The sequence below is a fragment of the Mus musculus genome, chromosome 5, assembly GCF_000001635.26.
Source record: "Mus musculus strain C57BL/6J chromosome 5, GRCm38.p6 C57BL/6J".
Lineage (NCBI taxonomy): Eukaryota > Metazoa > Chordata > Mammalia > Rodentia > Muridae > Mus > Mus musculus.
Genome location: NC_000071.6, coordinates 55,715,654 through 55,723,984, shown reverse-complemented (window position 1 = coordinate 55,723,984; position 8,331 = coordinate 55,715,654). Strand labels below are relative to the sequence as shown.

General features: G+C 39.3%; 1 pseudogene; it reads left to right on the top strand.

Moving 5' to 3' along the window:
* The first annotated feature begins 677 nt into the window (after positions 1-677).
* Positions 678-1,447, top strand: Gm20223 (annotated as a pseudogene).
* The last annotated feature ends 6,884 nt before the right edge of the window (positions 1,448-8,331 follow it).

Genomic DNA, 8,331 nt, shown 5'->3' with positions numbered 1-8,331 from the left:
ACTATGCCATTTAAAGCCATCCTCTGCTACATACAACAGCATTTTTATTTTAGTGTAATATTTATATTATCTTTTAATAGGGATTTGTCTTAGCAATTTAAGGAAATCCTATTTTATTCTGGTTAAAAGTTTAGGATTTACATCTGCCTTTGGATAACGAAGCAAAATTCCAAGATGGATAATAACCTTGTAGAAATGACACTTCAGGGAATCTGGTTCATCTTGCATCATACCAAGAAAAGAGAAGAAATAATTATTGTTTAATAGTTTGTACACAGAAAGTCTGCCCCTGGTCTAGTAACAATATATCACAGTACTGGACAACAAAAGAAGAGAGTTCTTCACAGCATATTCTCAAATTCAAGGGTAAATTACTTATGTTCCACAGTGTTCTTTGTTACAAGTAATTTTGAATACGTGAATTGTGCACAATGTAAATATTATTTAGAATATTGTTATAAAATATTGTCATAAAATAGGCTTTTTGTTACATGCCTCTGCCCAGCCTTGTGCTCTGAGCATTTTTAAATGGAGTCCATATTCCAACAGAAAGTGAGTGTGGGCGTTCAGTGAGAGCCATCGGCTAGGTTCAGAATTGGGAGCAGCGTCTCACCTTGAAGAACTCAGGCGAGGCAGAGTGCCCCCTTCCCGACCTGGCTGGTTAGCTGACAGAGCTGCATATGCCATCCCTCCCTGAAATGATGCTTAGAGTCAACGTTCTAAGAAACCAGCATGGCTCTGGCTTTGGAATAGAGTTTAGTACTGTAGATTCACTGACAGACATGTGTGAACAACTACTAGGGCATGCTCAAAGCAGCTTGTGCTGAATAGTGACAAGAAAGTAGGACGGAGGGTGAACACTCCGAAGAAGTTATTAAACTGGATGACTGGACCTATACAACAGAATAGAAAGAAACGTTGCTTGGAGAATCCTTAAGTTAAAGGTTGTACCTACAACAGATAGTATAGATACAGAAAAATCGAAAGCCAAAGAACAGATTAAAATTTTTAAAGAAGTTCTCCTGTTTGAAGATGAATTGCACGATCACGGCGTTTCCAGCCTGGGTGTGAAAATTAAAGTAACGCCTTCCAGTTTTTTCTGCTATTGCATTTGTCTTGAGAATTGATGGGGTGCTCATCAGAATGAATGACAGAAGGCTTTGCCATGAGGCTGGCAAAACTTACATGTTATGAGAATATACATCCAGAGAGCAAAATTGCTAATTTAAAGCATGTCCCACCTTCCTTCTTCACGGAACCTAACACAGTATCACAATATTTACCAAATAAGGAAGCAGTTTGTGAGAAGCTAGTATTTCCAGAAGGAATTGATCTTAGTCTTGTGGACTCACAAATTATGCCCTCAGAAGAAAATGTGATACAGCAGACTCTCCATGTAGAACCTGACTGGATACCTTGGCTATTTGTAGGGGTATGTTTAATATGAGAATTAATTTCCTTGTTTATGGGCCGAATTTCTGTAGCCTTAAAGGAAAATAAAAGATTCTTGCAGGCAGGTTCCACTCAACTCCTCCCCCCCCCCACCCCCCCCCACACACATTGGTGCATAAGAGCTTTTCTTTTCTTTTCTTTTCTTTTCTTTTCTTTTCTCTTCTTTTCTTTTCAATTAGGTATTTATTTCATTTACATTTCCACTGCTATCCCAAAAGTCTTCCACATTCTCCCCCACCTACTCCCCCACCCAGCAACTTCCATGACTTGGCCCTGGCATTCCCTTATACTGAGGCATATAAAGTTTACAAGATCAATGGGCCTCTCTTTCCACTGATGGCCGACTAGGCCATCTTCTGATACACATGCAGCTAGAAAAACAAGCTCCGGGGAGTACTGGTTAGTTCATACTGTTGTTCCACCTATATGTTGCAGATCCCCCCAGCACCTAGGGTACTTTCCCTAGCTCCTCCACTGGGGGCCCTGTGATCCATCCAATAGCTGACTGTGAGCATCCACTTCTGTGTTTGCTAGGCCCTGGGATAGTCTCACAAGAGACAGCTATATCAGGGTCCTTTCAGTAAAATCTTGCTAGTGTATGCAATGGTGTCAGCGTTTAGAGGCTGATTATGGAATGGATCCCCTGGTATGACAGTCTCTAGATGGTCCATCCTTTCGTCTCAGCTCCAAACTTTGTCTCTATAACTCCTTCCATGGGTGTTTTGTTCGCAATACTAAGAAGGTACAAAGAATACACTTTGGTCTCAGTTCTTCTTGAATTTCATGTGTTTAGTAAATTGTATCTTATATCTTGGGTATTCTAAGATTCTGGGCTAATATCCACTTATGAGTGAGTACATATTATGTAAGTTTTTTTTGTGTTTGGGTTAACTCTCTCAGGATGATGCCCTCCAGGTCCATCCATTTGCCTAGGAATTTCATAAATTCATTCTTTTTAATAGCTGAGTAGTACTCCATTGTGTAAATGTACCACATTTTCAGTATCAATTCCTCTGTTGAGGGGCATCTGGGTTCTTTCCAGCTTCTGGCTATTATAAATAAGGCTGCTATGAACAGAGTGGAACATGTGTCCTTCTTACCAGTTGGAAGGAACAATTTCTGGATATATGCCCAGGAGATGTATTGCAGGATCCTGCAGTAATAACATGTCCAATTTTCTGAAGAACCGCCAGACTGATTTCCAGAGTGGTTGTACAAGCTTGCAATCACACCAACAATGAAGGAGTGTTTCTCTTTCTCCACATTCTTGCCAGCATCTGCTGTCACCTGAATTTTTGATCTTAGCTAGTCTGACTGGTGTGAGATGGAATCTAAGGGTTGTTTTGATTTGAATTTCCCTGATGATTAAGGATGCTGAACATTTTTTCAGGTGCTTCTCAGCCATTTGGTATTCCTCAGGTGAGAATTCTTTAACTTTGAGCCCCATTTTTTAATGGGGTTATTTGATTTTCTGGAGTCTACCTTCTTGAGTTCTTTATATATATTGAATATTAGTACCCTATCTGATTTAGGATAGGTAATGTTCCTTTCCCAAACTGTTGGTGGTCTTTTTATCTAATTGACAGTGTCTTTTGCCTTACAGAAGCTTTGCAATTTTATGAGGTCCCATTTGTCAATTCTCTATCTTACAGCACAAGCCATTGCTGTTCTATTCAGGAATTTTTCCCCTGTGCCCATATCCTGGAGGCTTTTCCCCATTTTCTCCTCTGTAAGTTTCAATGTCTCTGGTTTTATGTGGAGTTCCTTAATCCACTTAGATTTGACCTTAGTACAAGGAGATAGGAATGGATCAATTTGCATTCTTCTACATGATAACCACCAGTTGTGCCAGCACCATTTGTTGAAAAGGCTGTCTTTTTCCACTGGATAGTTTTAGCTCCCTTGTCAAAGATCAAGTGACCATAGGTGTGTGGTTTCATTTCTGGGTCTTCAATTCTATTCTATTGGTCTATTTGTCTGTTGCTATACCAGTACCATGCAGTTTTTATCACAATTGCTCTGTAGTACAGCTTTAGGTCAGGCATGGTGATTCCACCAGAGGTTCTTTTATCCTTGAGAAGAGTTTTAGCTATCCTAGGTTTTTTTGTTATTCCAGATGAATTTGCAGATTGCCCTTTATTATTCGTTGAGGAATTGAGTTGGAAATTCGATGGGGATTGCTTTGAATATGTAGATTTCTTTTGGCAAGATAGCCATTTTTACTATATTGATCCTGCTAATCCAAGATCATGGGAGATCTTTCCATCTTCTGAGATCTTTAATTTCTTTCTTCAGAGATTTGAAGTTCTTATCATACAGATCTTTTACTTCCTTAGTTAGAGTCATGCCAAGGTATTTTATATTGATTCTTCATTGAAGCTGTTTATCAGGTTTAGGAGTTCTCTGGTGGAATTTTTAGGGTCACTTATATATACTATCATATCATCTGCAAAAAGTGATATTTTGAGTTCCTCCTATCCAATTTGTATCTTCTTGGTCTCCTTTTGTTCTCTAATTTCTTTGGCTAGGACTTCAAGTACTATGTTGAAGAGGTAGGAAGAAAATGGGCAGCTTTGTCTAGTCCCTGATTTTAGTGGGATTTCTTCCAGCTTCTCACTATTTACTTTGATGTTGGCTACTGGTTTGCTGTAGATTGCTTTTATCATGTTTATGTATGGACCTTGAATTCCTGATCTTTCCAGGACATTTACCATGAATGGATGTTGGATTTTGTCAAATGCTTTCTCTGCATCTAAAGAGATGATCATGTGTTTTTTGTCCTTGAGTTTGTTTATATAGTGGATTGTATTGATCAATTTCCATATATTAAACCATTCCTGCATCCCTGGAATGAAACCTACTTGATCAGGATGGATGATTGTTTTGATGTGTTCTTGGATTCGGTTAGAGAGAATTTTATTAAGTATTTTTGCATCAATATTCATAAGGGAAATTGGTCTGAAGTTCTCTATCTTTGTTGGGTCTTTCTGTGGTTTAGGTTTCAGAGTAATTGTGGCTTCATAGAATGAGTTGGGTAGAGTACCTTCTGTTTCTATTTTGTGGAATAGTTTGTGAAGAACTGGGATTAGATCTTCTTTGAAGGTCTGATAGAACTCTGCACTAAACCCATCTGGTCCTGGGCTTTTTTTCATTGAGAGACTATTAATGACTGCTTCTACTTCTTTAGGGGATATGGGACTGTTTAGATCATTAACCTGATCCTGATTTAACTTTGGTACCTGGTATCTGTCTAGAAACTTCTCCATTTCTTCCAGGTTCTCCATTTTTGTTGAGTGTTGTCTTTTGTAGAAGGATGTGATGGTGTTTTGGATGTCTTCAGGATCTGTTGTTATGTCTCCCTTTTCATTTCTGATTTTGTTAATTGGGATGCTGTCCCTGTGCCCTCTAGTGAGTCTGGCTAAGTGTTTATCTATCTTGTTGATTTTCTCTAAGAACCAGCTCCTAGTTTGGTTGATTCTTTGAATAGTTCTTCTTGTTTCCACTTGGTTGATTTTTGCCCCTGAGTTTGATTATTTCCTGCTGTCTACTGCTCTTGGGTGAGTTTGAATCCTTTTGTTCTAGAGCTTTTAGGTGGGTTGTCAAGCTGCTAGTGTGTGCTCTCTCTAGTTTCTTTTTGGAGGCACTCAGAGCTATGAGTTTTCCTCTTAGAAATGCTTTCATTGTGTCCCATAAGTATGGGTATGTTTTGTTTTCATTTTCATTAAACTCTAAAAAGTCCTTAATTACTTTCTTTATTCCTTCCTTGACCAAGGTATCATTGAGAAGAGTGTTATTCAGTTTTCTTGTGAATGTTGGCTTTCTATTATTTAAGTTGTTATTGAAGATCAGTCTTAGTCCATGGTGATCTAATAGGATGCATGGGACAATTTCAATATTTTTGTATCTGTTGAGGCCTGTTTTTGACCAAATACATGGTCGGTTTTGGAGAAGTTACCATGAGGTGCTGAGAAGAAGTTATATCCTTTTGTTTTAGGATAAAATGTTCTGTAGATATCTGTTAGATCCATTTGTTTCATAACTTCTGTTAGTTTCACTGTGTCCCTGTTTAGTTTCTGTTTCCATCATCTGTCCATTGAGGAAAGTGTTATGTTGAAGTCTCCCACTATTATTGTGTGAGGTGTAATGTGTGCTTTGAGATTCACTAAACTTTCTTAAATGAATGTGGCTGCCCTTGCATTTGGAGCATAGATATTCAGAATTGAGAGTTGGTCTTGGAGGATTTTACCTTTGATGAATATGAAATGTCCTTCCTTGTCTTTTTTTATAACTTTGGGTTGGAAGTCGATCTTATTCTATATGAGAATGGCTACTCCAACTTATTTTTTCAGACCATTTGCTTAGAAAATTGTTTTCCAGCCTTTCACTCTGAGGTAGAGTCTGTCTTTTTCCCTGAAATGGGTTTCCTCTAAGCAGCAGAATGTTGGAATCAGTTTGTATAGCCAGTCTGTTAGTCTATGTCTTTTTATTGGGGAATGGAGTCCATTGATATTAACAGATATTAAGGAAAAATAATTGTTGCTTCCTATTATTTTTGTTGTTAGAGTTGGCATTCTGTTCTTGTGTCATTCTTCTTTTTGGTTTGTTGAGGGATTACTTTCTTGCTTTTTCTAGGGCATGGTTTCTGTCCTTGTATTGTTTTTTTTTGTTTGTTTGTTTGTTTTTGTTTTTTTGTTGTTGTTTTTTTTTTTTTGTTTTTTCTGTTATTATCCTTTGAAGGGCTGGATTCGTGGAAAGATAATGTGTGAATTTGGTTTTGTCCTGGAATACTTTGGTTTCTCCATCTATGGTAATTGAGAGTTTGGCTGGGTATTGTAGCCTGGGCTGGCATTTGTGTTCTTTTAGTGTCTGTATAACATCTGTCCTGGATCTTCTGGCTTTCATAGTCTCTGGTGGAAAATCTGGTGTAATTCTGATAGGCTTGCCTTTATTTGTTACTTGACCATTTTCCCTTACTGCTTTTAATATTCTATCTTTATTTAGTGCATTCGTTGCTCTGATTATTATGTGTCAGGAGGAATTTATTTTCTGGTCCATTCTATTTGGAGTTCTATAGGCTTGTTGTATGTTCATGGGCATCTCTTTCTATTGGTTTGGGAAGTTTTCTTCTATTATTTTGTTGAAGATATTAGCTGGCCCTTTAAGTTGAAAATCTTCATTCTCATTTACTCCTATTATCCATAGGTTTGGTCTTCTCATTGTGTCCTGGATTTCCTGGATGTTTTGAGTTAGGATTTTTTTCATTTTGTATTTTCTTTGATTGTTGTGCCAATGTTCTCTATGGAATCTTCTGCACCCGAGAGTCTCTCTTCAATCTCTTGTATTCTGTTGCTGACGCTAGCATCTATGTTTCCAGATTTCTTTCCTAACGTTTCTATCTCCAGCTTTCCTCACTTTGGGTTTTCTTTGTTGTGTCTACTTCCCTTTTTTAGGTCTAGTATGGCTTTGTTCATTTCCATCATCTGCTTGGATTTGTTTTCCTGTTTTTTCTATAAGGACTTGAAACACTTTAGCAGTGTTCTCCTGTATTTCTTTAAGTGAGTTATTAAAGTCCTTCTTGATGTCCTCTACCACTATCTTGAGATATGCCTTTCAATCTGGGTCTAGGTTTTCTTGTGTGTAGGGGTGCCCAGGACTTGCTGAGGTGGTAGTGCTACGTTCTGATGATGGTGAGTGGTCTTGTTTTCTGTTAGTAAGATTCTTCCTTTTGCCTTTTGCCATCTGGTAATCTCTGGAGACAATTGTTATTGTTATCTCTGGTTAGAGCTTGTTCCTCTAGTGATTCTGTTAGCCTCTACCAGCAGACCTGGGAGACTAGCTCTTTCCTGAGTTTCAGTGGTTAGACCACTCTCTTCAGGCAAGCTCTCCTCTTTCAGGGAAGTTGCACAGATATGTGGTGTTCAGACTTGCCTCCTGGCAGAAGATGGAGGCCTGAAATAGGACCTGTCCCAGAAGCTGTTAGCTTCTGTAGTCCACACTCTCACCTGTGCAGACTAGTTTCAGAGGTATCCAGGAACCAAGATGGCTCCATCACGTGCTCTGGCAAAGCTCTCCAGGGTAGGGTGGACACCTCTTCTCTGGCAGGGAAGGTGCCTGAACATCTGGAGCCGGCAATAGGGTCTGCCTCAGAAGCTCTGTGGCTCCTGCCTATCCCAGAAGCTGTTATCTTCTGTAGTCCACACTCTTACCTGTGCAGACTAGTCTCAGTGGGATCTGGGAACCAAGATGTCTCCCACAGATGCTCCCTCCATTCAACTCCTATTTACACTGTTGGTTTTCAAGTTCCTGCTCCAGAGAGAAACATGCTCTGGGGCTTAATTTGGGTTCTTAAGTCATCACAAATTGTTACCTCAGCAGTGATGGATATGTATGTGCCTGGGGGGAGGGGGGAGAATGGACATGATCTGCACCCATCCTGAAGCATAGCCTTCTACAGTGAAAAGGCTGACTTGTAAAAGCCATTGATGAGCCCCAATGCCCTGAGATCTTTATAGAATTCCTTTTTTAATGTCTTTTTCCTTTTTTATTAGCTATTTTATTTATTTATATTTCAAATGTTATCCCCTTTCCTAGTTTACCCTCTGAAAATATTTTATCCCCTCCCTACCTCCTCCTGCTCCCCAACCCACCCACTTCCATTCCTAGTCCTAGCATTCCCCTATACTGGGACCTAGAGCCTTCACAGGACCAAGGGCCTCTCCTCCCATTGATGACCAACTAGGTCATCTTCTACTACATATATATCTAGAGCCACAAGTTCCACCATGTGTATAGTTCCAAGGAGCTTTTGGGGTACTGGTTAGTTCATATTGATGTTCCTCCTATGGGCCTTCAATCCCCTTTAGCTCCCTGGGTATTTCT